At 42.3% G+C, this 14,617-nt stretch overlaps 1 protein-coding gene across 7 annotated transcripts in view; it reads right to left on the bottom strand.

The window, feature by feature from the left end:
* Window positions 1-14,617, bottom strand: part of HIVEP2 (HIVEP zinc finger 2) — a 145,715-nt gene that overhangs the window by 71,847 nt on the left and 59,251 nt on the right. For 3 of the 7 annotated variants that reach the window (XM_055811226.1, XM_027796588.2, XM_055811229.1), the window contains one exon: window positions 7,558-7,619. The exons of 2 other annotated variants lie outside the window; for them this stretch is intronic. The gene's annotated coding sequence lies outside the window, so the exon portion shown is untranslated. Of the gene's footprint in view, window positions 1-7,553; window positions 7,620-14,617 lie in introns of all 7 variants that reach the window. 2 more of the 7 variants (XM_055811227.1, XM_055811231.1) reach the window with 1 other exon arrangement.

The raw sequence follows: 14,617 nt of genomic DNA on the forward strand, positions 1-14,617 counted from the left end.
AAAACAAGTCTATTTTCCCAATGAAAATATATGCCTAAAGAAGGTGGTAAAGAAGGGGCTCTCACACATGTAGGGGAGACCTTTTTTTTCCTCTGTTTTCACTGAAACATTGGCAGAGGGTATCCAAATGGCTCGTTCCACAGTTGCTTTGAATAGCTGCAATATAATACTCATCCAACTTGTTTTCAGAATCAATATGAGGAAGGTTTGGGTTTTCTAGTTTTTCAGTTTCAACAAAGAGAGGACACTGCTGCTGGGACTGACTCTGCCTATTGCCAGCACGAGAACCTGAAAACATGCTTAACAACAGCATGGCACGAGCAATTTCTATATTAAAGAGATAGCTATAAAGTTTGATAGAAAGAGACAAGCATTACATTTTCCAATATGCAACTCAGAAGACAGACTCAGGGACCATAACATGAATTATATAACCCAACACGCATTATGTCATCTGAGACCTTGGTTAGGCCACTACTTTTTTTGTATATGCATATATACACATATGTATGACTTTTTCCCTCAGACAACTGTCAAGTTACATACCTTATATAATGCTGCTGCAGCACTAACCTGAAGCATAATGACTGTGCTCATTACAGGGTTATTACGAGTTCTGGGATGAAGAGCTGTCAATAATTTGATTTGCTCCATATAAGGTAAAAAAAATCTTTGATGTAAAGGGAATCCCAATTATATCTTTTTGAAACAGTAATTACAGTAATAACCAGATTAAAAGCGGTATCCACAGGTCTCCCGCCGGCAAGGCACGCAAGCCTGTGTCTCAATGGGTGCACGGGACAAGGAGACAGGGTACTGCAATCTAAACTGCTGGGTCAGGCCTCGGTGTACAATCCCCTGCATGCCTGCATGAAAGAAGATGGTACAGAATACAGCAGTGCTCATGGACAAAGAAATTCTATGTTTTCTGTATAAATGAAAACCCTATACACAGTAAATTTTCTTGATTGTTCGGTCTGGCTTTTATTTTTTGTTGTTTTTGCTGTCAGTTCAGTGCAGCCTATTAACAACTGTGAAAAGAAATGGCCTTCAGCAGGATTTACACTCCAATCAAACAATCTCAAATTTCTTTCAGAAAAAGATCTATTGAACTGGTTCTCCAGTTTTCACGTAAGTCAGGTCCAGCTTTTAGATGCTGGCCTTATGTTGTAATTGTGTATTGCCAATGAATTCCTATTTAATATAATGCAAGATAAGCTGATACCTGTGCAGCTAGGTTCCAAATACATTGCATCAATTGATAACAGCACAAGTAGGTAAATCTCTAACACCTTCCTGCCCATTTATATGGAAGGGGTTTTGGCCATCTTTTTTTTTAGAGACCTCTCACCTAAAGGTCTTTTAAAGGCATCACCTCTTGTGAACTGTGAGAGAGGCTTTTGTTGCTACAAGTTCTCACAGGAAAAAAGCAAAGGTGTTCCTTTCCTGGGGTTTCAGTTTAGCCCTTACCACGAACATTGCAAAGTATACACGGCATTCTGTTCAAAACCCTTATTGTTCTTCATCATGGGCTTATTACCGTTCGCCTACTGGCCACATTTGTATGGATCAGTGCAAAACCACAGACCTCTGAAACGCTTCCAGCAGCTGCCCGTTTGCCTGCTCACTCGGTGTCCCCCCCCGAAGCCCATGGGCTACTTCAGCGCAGCCAGCTCAAGAGCTGGAGCATCAGACCCCTCTGCCATCTCAATGAGAAGTTTTGATGTCCAACACTCACGTGTAAAAGCCACTGAGGCTAAAATTAAAACCCCAGAAACAACATGGAATGCAGATAAGTCTACTTCAGTGTCTTATCAGTGGTTTTAATTTTCTAACAAACCAGGAAAAAAGAAGAAATTAAAACTTAAGGCTTCTGCTCCATCCTCATCACCTTCTTGTGTTCAGGCAGTTTACCTGATGCAGCAAAACACAAACCAGACACGGTAAGATAGCCCTGTTCCACAAGCTCCCTAATATATTGCACCTCCAATTCCCAGGCTCTGACCCACAACCCAGCACCTCGCAGAGCCCCCCTGGACCCAGTCCCTGCAGGGCGAGCCAGCAGCTCGTACCCTCTGCTTTCAGCCAGGCGGCATGGGTTTGCAGCTAGAGGTGGGAGAAAGGCTGCGAAGAGCGAGCAAACCTTCCCACCACCAGTGTCCTTACCCATCCCCACTGCTCCTCCATTGCCACCCAGAGCCTCCTCTTTTGGGCTCCGTCCTCACCCCCACTGCCCCCCCCTCCCCCCCCGGGCGCCTTCTTCTGGGACCGGCACCAGCTCCGCTCCCCGCCTGAGATGCCGAGGAGTGATGACCAAGAGTCTGTTCCCGCGCAATCCACCCCAAACCATAACTCTAAATGTATCTTCCAATTCTACTCATGTATTTATAGGCCCCTGCACAGGGACATATTATTCTTTCAAAAATATTACAGGAAAATGCTGCAAATGATTGCCATAAAAAAACCCTCCATCATAATTTCATTAAAAATTAACAAAAAGAAAGCATTAGTGTTGTCCTGCCAGCTGGGGGGGGGGGGGGGGGGGGGGGGAGGTGTCTCACATTATTGAATTGAGAATGGCAGCAATGGAAAGCCTTTTTAGATTGGTGTTTCCATTCTTTCCTCTTTTGCTTGGTTCAAAAGTCCTGCATAATTAATACTGTAGTACTTAATAAATGCTTATGAACCTACTACTCTCTGCTCTTTCCGTTTAATTAGGTGATCGACTTCAGGCGTACTATAAATTATAATGACAATTAAATTACTTTTTTAATGTGCACACTTAAAAGATTTATAAACAGGAATAGAGTAGTACAGTGCACTGAAAACTAGAAATACCATGAACCGGAGAACAGCACAAAATAATCCCATCTAAAGTATCTCTCCAGACCTGCAATGACTGGGAGATATGGTATTTACCGTGTCTGGTACAATCACAGAGAATCGTGTATTTCTGTCTGAATGCCTGCATACATATGCCCCTTTTAACTTTTTCTTCTAGAACTTACATATCTCACTTGGCTTCATGGCAGGAACCTACAGCAGTTGAAGAAGAAGTCAGGCTACAAACTTCAGCATCTCTTAGGTAAAACATTCGCAAAAAGTGGAAGACCCTTTCCCTTCTTTGAAACAAATCGTAAAACTTCTACCTCATTTCATCATAACACTGCCATTGTTAAAACTTTTAGGGGGTCAAAATACACCACGGTATTCCAGCTGGCACAGGCAAATCATCAAAGACCATGGGTTTCATCATCTCACGAACAGACCTTTCCTAGTCAGGAGACAGAAATGTCCATCTGAGACTATTTCACGCCATCAGCACCACACACAGCAACAATCAAAGTCAGCTCTTCTGATCCTGTTATGCCATCTAGGACTCATTCCCCTGTCACTTACAGCAAGGTAAATTATAACTAAATTCACAAAGCTAAGAGAATTGCATATATAAAAAAATGAGTAAGAATCAGACCTGGCCTTCACTTCAAACCGGTGCTCAGAAAAGTACAACTGATAAACTAAAAATACTCTTTAATTTTAAATAGTTTAAGATACTAAGAGAAAACCTACCTAAATGTCCAGACATTTCCAACCCCTGGTTGGTCATTGAAAACAAAGAAATCATCTTTTCTTCTACAAGTTACCTGTCACCCACATGGAGAGACAACAGCATTTGTTTTAAATCACACTGTATGCTATATTGGTGAAACTTTCTCATGTAAAAAAAGTCATTAGAATTTGGGCTAGAGGAGATGCTTTCCCATCTGGGAGCTGAATCTGGTTTGGTGTGACTATTCCTGTCTGTTAATTTAGCAGTATAAAGTATAACTGTACATTCTTGGCATACTTACAGGGGATGCTGGCATCTCTGTAACCAGAACTGCTTTCAGAGATGGGAAAAAAACCCAGACCGGGCAATTCACAGCGCGCTAGAATAATGATGGGTAATTCAGTGTTTTAAGCATCGTCTATCAACAGTGTTGAATAGTCAAAAGGGAAATGAATTTAAATATATTGCCAAGACACAGTGCTGTGACAATTGTCTCCGGTTTTCCTTTTTAATACAGAAAAAAAAAAAATCCCAGACACTCGTCTCGTTCACACCCAGTGAAGCTGAGTGGAAAGCAGATCAATCCCACAGCTTCCTCGTGTGTCTGTCCACCTTGACCAGCGCAGGGCAGGGCCAGAAAAGGTACAGGTAGATGAGAAAATGCCGGGAGGCTGAGCAGTGTGGTGAATCACAGGGAGCCACTTTGTCTGCAGCTTCCGCTCTTGGAGGAGCTGTGTGGGGCTGAAACAATGGCTCTGCTATGGAGCTGTGTCTCACCCACCTCATCTACAGCTGGTGATGGATGATGGGTCAAGAGGGCAGCAGACTTTGGGTGCACAACCCTTAAATACTTTATCAAAGATGGCAAAAGGCCACGTACTACAATAACACAGCAAATACTTCCTTTTGCTGTAGAGCAGACAAATTCCTTCCTCTCTGCTGGCTAAATCTGAAGCTTTTGGTTCATGGCTCAGAGTGTATGCAAATCCTATATTCGCAAAACATACGTGTAAATAGTTGTGGGTTTTTTCCTGAGACCGTTTCGTTGTAAACATTCTCACAGAAATGAAAAGTCAGCCCTATCTGTGCTGAAATCCTATGCAGTCATAAATATGTAGTTCTAGGGATTTATGGGGTTTATGGACAATAAAAGAAGGCACGTTTCACTCATTTTAAAAATTGAAACTGCACAGTAAAAGTTGAAAAAATTTGTAAAACTGTAACTCATCCAAACTTTCCATACTGGAAGGGTTTCCTGAAAGAAAAGCATACTGATTTCATAAAAGTGAAAAGTTCCATAAAAAATAGAAATTTTGTCCCTGGTTTAAATGAAGATTAATAAAAGTAATAGGCCTTGTGATATAACAAGGTAGTTCAATACTAACAGTTTAACAGTATTGTTCTGCTACCCAGTGAATTATAATTTAACAAGACATATGAGATGAGTTGGAATACCTTCACGCCATCATAATATCTTTCTGGAGAATAAAACTGAAGCAACATTTAAAATGTTCTGAAATACGATATCTTACTGTACAAGAGTTGTCAAGGGTTTGTCCCAGTTTAGAGCAGAGGTAAATTATTTCAGAACTTTCTGCCATTTAAATGCTCTTCCAACCACTTTTGTCTTCCATTCCTCCTTAGCTCCTTCTCTGTTTATCCCCCAGAGATCTTCAAAACTTGATCTAACTGCCCTGAATCTGACAAGATAACTTAATGCTCTAACAGGACAGAAAACTGTGGCTTCATGTTTGGTTTCTAAAGGCAGCAGCACAAAGGAATCTCCAAAGAAGCCTCCAAATCGCCTGTGACCACTTCAGCTCCCTTTACCCGCTGACGGGAGCATGAGCAACTGAAAGGCAGCCACTTCGCTGCCCACCCATGTGGCCCCAGGAGCTGAGGTAACGCTGTCATAATGGAAACCCTGATCAACAGCAGCAACACCTAATATTGGCTCATAACTTTCCCAGTTTGGAGGCAGCAAGCTGTGCCATCCCACTGCGCACCTCGCAGCGACATGGGAGACCTGCTCCTTCGGCCTCCAGGTGTGTCAAGGTAGAAGAAACTGGACATTTTCCTCCCAAAGATCTTACAGCATTTTATGCTACAGCAAAGGATTAGCATAATTTCAATCAAATGTTGTATTACAAATCTCACCACAGATTTTGAACTTGCATGCTCCAGAAGTGAGCAAAATAAATGGTGCTTCTGTTCAGAAAACGGAAGGTCTCGGGGTGGAGATATCTCAACTTTCTTATTGCCCTATTGAATAGATTACAAGCAGGCCTGTCATCTCTAATTCAACCAAGTCTAAATTTCAGATTAATCACAGAATCATAGAATCATTTAGGTTGGAAAAGAGCTTTAAGATCATCAAGTCCAACCATTAACCTAGCACTGCCAAGTCCACCACTAAACCATGTTCCTAAGTACTACACCTACACATCTCTTAAATACCTCCAGGAATGGTGACTCAACCACTTCCCTGGGCAGCCTGTTCCAGTGCTTGACATTAACAAATTAAAAAATAAGTGATTTTAATTAATGGCCATAATGTGTACTGAAAAGCTTCTAGAGAAATAAAAGCTTTTGCAGTGTCTCTGTCACCCAGAAAAGAAATCTGCACATAGGTAACCTGCCCTCTGAGTACTTTCATTCCTTTTTCAGAGTGTGAAGCTAAGACTGGCATCAAACTGCATTGTATTTTCAGCACATTTTCCATCTGAACTGAGAGGCACCTGAGCAGCCACAGTGATGTCCCAAAGAAAACCATTTTGAATATAACCTTTCTGCTACACCCACCTTTAGCTCATGGCCCAGCATGCTGCTCCCTTTTACTCATCCAGGTAAGAAGCTGACAGCCGGGGGAGGGAAGAGATTGGAAACCATATGGAGCTAGAGTCAATTTTTGGCATGTTATTTGTGAATAGACACAAAAGAGATAAATGCTGGCATGCATAAATTCATATTTTATCAATATCTATTCTGGTACTTACTGTCAGAGTAATTTATTCAAAAAAAGGCTTTTAAAGGCAAACACCGGTTTAAAGAAAACCCAAAATCCTTAGAGACACATTCTAACCCTGACTTAACTCCTCACCACAGCCAGTCCAGGATCCCAACGGTGTGAAGCAGGAGGCAGAAGCCCACTCGCTGCGTTTATCTACCAAAGCCAAAAGGGCAACTAGTACAAACAACCAAGAACCCAAGAGAGAGTTTCTTCAGGCCACTGCCCAAAACAAGTCCCCTGGGAGCGGGGCTGCTCCAGCAGGGCTGACGACCAGCCTGGCACAGGGAAGCACGGGGGGGTCCACGCCTGAGCTGCTCATGCAGAGGGCAGGCAGAGCTGACGGTTTTGCATGCAGTAACTTGTACTGGCAAAGGCTATCAAAATTACAAGGATTCACTAGTTTTGCTGCCTGTAGTTGCTGTACCTACAGATGTTCAGTTTCACTTCTCAGACTTATTCAAATTATCCAGCCCTCATGGGTTTGCAAACCTGAGCTGCAAGTCTCAACCGAGAAGGGGATTTATTAAAAGACTGCTGGTGCATCTGACTGTGACAAAATGCGAAAATAAAAAAGCAATGAAACATATTGAACGTCTCTGAACCCCATATTATGTTTGGTCTGGATCCAGTGGACACGTTTGATTTCCATTGACTTCCCTATCACAGACTGTTATCTCCCCAAACTGTGTTCTAAGACCAGCACACAACAGAGGCAGAAGGACAGTAGAGCAAAAGTATCTGTGACAGTCACTTACTCCATCAGTCAGAAACTGAAAAATAAAAGAGCCACTTCAAATGCTAACAGAACGCAAAAACTGATCGCTTCCTTCCAGAGGAGGGCAAAAGACCTTATTTGCAAGTACTGATCAGAACACATGCCATGGCAGAGAATGTCTGGACTCTGTTCATGGCCCTTAAACAGCTCTGTGTCTGGGTTTAGGCAAATGGTTGGAATTTTCTATGCTTTTTCAAAATAGTAATAAAAACACATACCCACCTCACAGAATAGAGGCTTCATCTGTGTTTCTAACTCACTCACAGCTTCTTAAGTAGGCAGTCCTGCAAAAGTGCAGATTACCATTATTTAGATTTTGTCTTCTTTAAAAAATGTTAATCCTGCCTGTTGCCCCGGGGGGTGGGGGGGGTGGGGGGTGGGGGGTGGGGAGTTGCCAGGTAGGAACAATTGTGGATGCAAAATCAGCATCTGTGCTTGGAGGCTGGTGTCAACCTCCTGCCTCACATGTACATGTACATCATATTCCTACATCTTCCACAACACATAACATGAGTCTATGAACAGGTCAGTAGGACACAAGCCAAGCAATGCACATCTACATCAGAATGCAGAACAAACAAAAAAGTGGGCGTTTTTAAGATCCAAACTCTTTCCCAAGAACCTAATTTCTTGCCGGTCACACAGTCTGGGTGTGACATGTAAGAAACAGCTTTCTGAGGCACTGCGGTGTCTTCTGAATCACTGCCATTACCCGAGAAAACCCCAGGAAGTGGTTTTGATGAGAAGCTGGACCTGACTTGCGTAGGTATCAGCTGATGCCAGAGTACACACAGCACAAAGCCCTAACAATACAGACATTGTGAAACCAGGAATAACCTCCTCTTATCTCCTGTAGTCTGGGAAATCATTTCTAACCTGGTGGCTACAGAACTCCGGAAAAAGTCGAACAGTTAATTATTCACTGTGCATTTCATAATTAATCTCCATTTCAGGCCAAATCTTTGTGTGCCCATAACAACATGAAGATCTTCAGTGAGGGAAACAACAGCATTAGCTTTTGGACCTCCTTCTGCAAAGCAATTCGTTTTTCCATAAACAGTTGCTATTAAGCAAGGACAAAGCAACAAACCAGCCATCTGTGTAAACCGATTTAAAAGGATGGTGACCTCATGTAATTTTTCAAACTAACACTCTCCATTTAACTTCTGCACACCCTGTCCTACCCCAGCAGATGCTGGGTTCCAGCAGGTCCTCGGGTGAGCACAGTGCTTCCTCTTTAGGGAAAGCTGGTACTTCAAAGCTGTAGAGATTTCAAACCTGTGAAAAGAGCATGTCAATGAAAATATCTCAGCATATATGGAAGCAGGACAACCTAGGTCACCCACACACCCCAGAGGGTGTTGCCACATAGGTCTGCCCTATATTTGCCAGCTGAGCTTCCTAGAGGTATGAGGTCAAGCAAGCACAAAGGTTCAGATCACCAACAATAACACAATCCCTGCTGAAGTGTGTGCTTTCTTATGACCTGGCAAGAAGCCAGCAGAAGCATGGATGGCAACCACATCAGAAAGGAAGACAAACCTGGCAGCCATTCAGCAAAACTCAGGAATCCACACACAGCACAGCTATCCTGTACACACCTGAGACGGCCACAGCACCCACAGAGCCTTCTGCCTCTTTAGACTTCCATCTAATGAAGCTTCAGGCAAAACGTGCGAAATAAAATACCAAATAGAACACGTAGAAACAGGTGTGAGTAATAAACACCCAAGGCCATGGCTTGCACCAGGTCACTTGCAGAACTGCCCTTTATTTCATTTACTGAAGTCAGTCAGAGACACACAAGAGCTGAGAGCAGGGTATAGAGGAAGATGTTGGTGATACCAGACCACTGGCAGCACAACACAAGGATGTACGCAAACTCCTTTCCAAAGGCATGTGGACTACAAGCACTTCAGTACCAAACAAGGTAATTGACAAAAATGTGTATTGTCTTCCCTTTTCCAAGCACCAGAACAACGTGGCCGTACGTTACCTTTATTGAAGTGGTAGAAAAAAATGTTTGCATCTCCATTATGTTTCCAATCGATGTAGTGTAGACATGGTAAAAATTACCTCCTACAACGCCAAGGCTTGTTACATTGACTTTTTTTCTTTTTTAGCCTGCATTTTCAAACACTCATTACTTTGCTGCTCCCCTTCGCAAGGCCTGATAGTTGTGTGCCTGATAGTTGTGTCTGCTTTAAAATAATGGCTGTGAGGTGAAAAGTAACTTGCTTTCCTGACCCAGCGCATAACTGTACAAGCGTTTGTGCACTAATAGCCCATCGCGCACATGAAGTGGCATTTCTCTAATCGGCATTTGCTAAATGCAAGGGTACCCTGTAAACACAGTCACTTTTTTATTGACAACCACTTTAATTATCTCACTGTTCATAACGCAGTATCTCCTTTCTGTCATTAGAGAAGAATAAACCGCTACCACCACAGCCACAGTAATGGTATATATTTCAAACTATGTATCAGTGAATACTATTAAAGATTAGCCTTAAAAGACAGAGTAGTATTAACAGCTGTCCTGGGAATTTGTTACAGAAAAGGGAGCAATTCTGACATTTGAGTCGATGTTTCAGCGCCTTTTTGATATGCTTCAGAACAAAAGTTCAAGCTGTATTTCATTTCAGTTTGTCACATCATCTTGCCTGTAAAAGTGAGGACAGAAATTTGTGAGAAGTCAGGCTGATACCGCTTTCCCTTGCCTTCAGTTCTGCTATGTCAGCTGATGCTGGCACACGCAGCGTTATTTCCCTGCTTCCTTTGGGTTTGTCTTTCCTTGGTCACTGCTTTGAGTTCCTACCCAGCCATTTCCAACAGCTCTTCTGCTGGGTGCCACGTTATGTAAAAACTCAAAAATGGCTCAGCAAACATTTAAATCTGCACTACCCTGGCAAGCGGGTAATCCTTGAAGCAAATACTACTTACACAATGGAGTGCCCATGTTTGCTGGCCCACCGTGGAGATGTTGTGCCTCATCTTGTGAGGCTGGAAGGAATGCACACCACTTTGTAACATACCTCTGACTTTCTGTTTCTACTATATAAGCACTTGCTATCAGTTTTTATAGGGACGGAAAATGGAAAAGGGAATTCCTGGAAGAGATTACAATTGTCATACAAGCTTTCGATATCTTTTAAACAGCTAAAGCATTAAATTTTTGGCGGCGCTGTCAGAAGTCTATGAGGGCTTCCTGGCTGCAGTGGAAGAAACAGTACATTTAGTTCAACTACAAGCTGTACTCTTTAAAAAATCCATATGAAAACAGACTCATTATTCACTTTTCTGTTAATATGTGGTTTTGCCCTGAAGTTCAATAGTATTTTTTGTAAGACCTTGCAGTCTCAAGAAAGAACTGCAACTTAGAGCTAACACTTTAATAAACTCTTGTTTATATTATAGTCAAACCAGAACAAACAAAATAAAGCTATAAATGAAATTTTTATACGAAGTCAAGAAAAAGATTCATGTGTCTGAATATTTTTGTTACAGTATGGTAGGCACGATTATTATTTCCTGTAAAGCTGAACTGTAGCTCTAAAGAACTGGAAGAAGGCTACTCTGGGAATAGAGCATGGATATGAGTTGAGCCTCTGAAGAATAGCTAGATATAAATACCATACAATTTTAATGTAAAACTCCCATCAGGTATTCTGGGAATTTTACAGTGGAGCAACAGCAAGATATGGCCATGAAAAATCTGTTTTGAGTCTTCAAAATACCGCCATGTTGGATTTCTGCAAATGCCTCCCTTTGTGGTAAAAAGTGCCAAAAATTTTCAGGAAGAAGGTTGCAGTGAGACAGGCAAGAAAATGACCTTCCTTAAAAGTGATCATAGAATCCCAGAAATTAGATCAAAAAGGAAATGGCCAAAGTCTATTAGATCATCTCATACCCAAATAAGAAAAATCTATGTAGTATATTTTACAGTGTTTTGTCCAGGTCACTTTTGAGTTAGTCAAACTTATCAGCTCTTCTGGTTTCCATCAGGAGAACAGATCTTCACCATAATGATTTTTAGTAGTTACAGTAGAACAGATCTTCACTGTAGCTAACCCAATAAACTCTTTGCTCATTTGGCAACATTTTAAGCCTTTATACCTCTTTGAGATTCCTATTCCCTTCTAGGTGATCTTGGATTTGTGTCTTTTACCAGTGTGATATCTAATTTAATAACAATCAAGGTAAATAATGCTAAACTAAAAAGAGCAACTGATCTCATTTGCAGCCTTGCTCCCTCCGCAACCAGTGGCAAGCTTCTGGTGGAATAAGACCTGAGCTCCTGGTCAAGAGTCAAGAGGGTGAAAAATCACCACCACTGTATTTAAAAACAGGCTGTACGTCGTCAGCACATGGCCCTGAGCTTTACGGACAATGCAGATCTACTAGCCAAGCAACCTCAAAGGTTCGTATTCCCTTTACTCAATGTGACATTCCGTGAATTGATTGCACCAAGAGAATTTGGTTACTATTACTTCTCCCTGCACATTAGTGAAAGAGAGTTTAAAGTTTTGTGTCTCCTAGTTGTCGTAACACCCATTTCTTTCCTATTCCCAAATTACAGACTTCCAGATTTCCAGCTGGCGTTTGTATATGGAAATGGAATTCCCTGGAGGGGGGGAAGAAGTTTCACACTGCAGACTGATATCCTGCCTCCCGAGCAAGGGATAGCAGATGTCAGGACCTCACAGACTAACTTTGTATCTCCTCTGAACAAAGATGGTCAGAAGCAGCACGCAGAACAATCCCCAAGCACACATTCCATTTGCTGCTTAAAAGTATACACGTGTAAAAGAAAGAAAGCTGCACAGAGTCCATCCTTGAGCATGTTGGAATAAGTCTGTGGGGAAAAAATAACTATCTGTATAAGGAATTTCATATTTTAACTTAGTTGCTATTATTTCTAACTGGCAGAGTAGCAACTAGCAGTTGTGCTTGAGAAAAAGACAGGCTCAACAGGTTTCTGGGAAACTCCTCAATGCTAAAGGCCTGTCTGCAAAGGGACAAAATCATGACATGAAACTAACACTCAGCAAACTCCTCAGCAAGTCTGAATTAGTGCCTTGTACTGCAATCATATTATTAGCTGTTGCAGTGTCATGTAAATCCCTCACAACAGTGATATTTCTGAAGGACCGCTGTACTGTCAGGTGTCCTGACATTATCAAGGCTCCTGGGGATGCCAGTGTGGGGCACTTCTTTCTCGCCTCCTTTATACCAAGTTTCCAAGCCGCTCCAAATGCCTTGCAAAGGGCCAGGGTCTGCCTCAGGAAGATTTTAACCTGGGTTGGAAGGGAGTTTCTTCCCTTGCTATCTATTTGGGGTATGGGACCTCTATACCCAGGATAACCCTGCCCCCTTACCTGCCCCGATCTCAGGACTCACGTACAGCTTTGCATCCGAAAGCAGGAGGCTGGCAGGGAGCGCTTGTGGCTGCAAGCAGACGACAGGGACTGCACTGAGTCACTGGCAGCACACCACTTGTTGAGCTGTTTGAGGTCCTGCAGGAAAAATGCTCACTTTGTGGCACTAAAGAGGAATACTGCCAAGAGCAAAAATCCCTACAAGAATTACAACGCTGTGTATATACAGGAAACAAAACAGGAGATGAAGAAAAGACTGTGCCACAGTTTACAGGAGTTGGTGCCAGGCTAGTGACGTAAAGGAGGTACCTTCCCGTCTGCCACGGCACACAGGCTTCACCTGCAACATCCTCCTTCCCTCTTCTTCCCCATGTGTGAACAAACAGGTGGATTCCTTTCAAACTAACTCGATGCCAGGGTCATGTTTACAAACCTAATAACCTACTGACGGCCTGGTCCTGGATCTCCAACAGTCTTACGAAAATCGCTGGCCACTTGCAGGAAGGACTGAGCTGAGGAGCAAAGGTTTTGGGACCAAGGTCATCAGGCACAGAGCATGCAGGAAGAGCTGAAGGGTTATCTGACTCCATTCATTCACATTACTGTACGCCGTAACATCAGAAAGAGAAAGATGGAGGGCTTTTCACTTATCAGTGGGATTAAAAAAATGAAATACCACAAAAATGAAATACCAGTACCTTTTTTCACTTTTACAACTTTCCTTTACACTGTATTTTCCTTACACTATTTCACTGCATTGCTCTTCTTCCTCTTCACTCTTTATTACTCCACTGACTAAAAACATCAACAATGTTTATGAGTAACTCCTTATTTTTCCCTGCAGCAAAGTAATGTCTGAATGAGGCGATGGCTAACCCACACTTCCTCCACGACACCTGAAGAAACAAAACCCAAAACAAACCAATGAAACTATGCAAGTCCTTCCTCACACAAGCCGACCAAAATTGGAGTTTCCTACTATTTAGGAGCTGGTTCAATGATTTCAATGGGATTTTATGGAAACACAAAGATCACCTTGAGAAAGCAAGTATTTATGACTATATTAAGATGAATCTGAACCAACACGATCAAAGGATACTGTGTGCCATGAAGTACTGAAATCACTACACTTTGCCTCGTATTTCAGAATACTTTTACAACATATAGCCAGCTCACAGTTAGCAACATATCTCTACTTGCATTAATGATTTTGTTATTGACTGAGTAGCACTGCCTGCTCCACACAGTCACTCTTCACATGAAACAGTACTGTCAGAAGGGAGGGCCATGGCCAAGGTGAGTTTGTATTCCTGTTACTGTTCTCCCCAACCCAGGGCATCTCTTTATTCTCAAGAGTATTTAAGCACTGAGAGTACTTTGTCAAAACAATACAAAACCATTAAATACTGATTCATTGTTATGACCCTCAACAAATATCCGATGCCACAGCAGCTGTACAGAGTGCGCAGTCATAGATGTAACAAGCAGGAGAGAAATGAATTGCATTTAATCTTTCAATAATTTTCAAAATGAAGCCCCTGATATCGCTGTGTCAGATTCAGTCTGTGTTTTCACCTCCCAAGTATGGTAATTACAGTCCCGTGCCCACTGGGAACTAGTTGCACACTGAAACACCAACACGCTTCGCTGGAGGAGGGAGAGGTTTGCCAATGGAGTTATTACAAGATGCAGCAGCAGATCCTTTGACTTCCAGTGAATGTGCAGTATCCGTTGTTCACAACACCTAATTATTTTAACTACCAAAATGAAATATGTGGTTAGCTGTTGTTCAGGGCGACCGACAAGATTTTAAAGGTGGTCACTGAACAGGCAAAGGCTCTTCTGGAAAAACAAGGCTTTAGCCACTGCAGTCATTTTTCATCAGCTCAAGCTGTGCAAGCAGA

This window comes from Falco peregrinus, chromosome 7 (genome assembly GCF_023634155.1).
Source record: "Falco peregrinus isolate bFalPer1 chromosome 7, bFalPer1.pri, whole genome shotgun sequence".
Taxonomy (NCBI): Eukaryota; Metazoa; Chordata; class Aves; order Falconiformes; family Falconidae; genus Falco; species Falco peregrinus.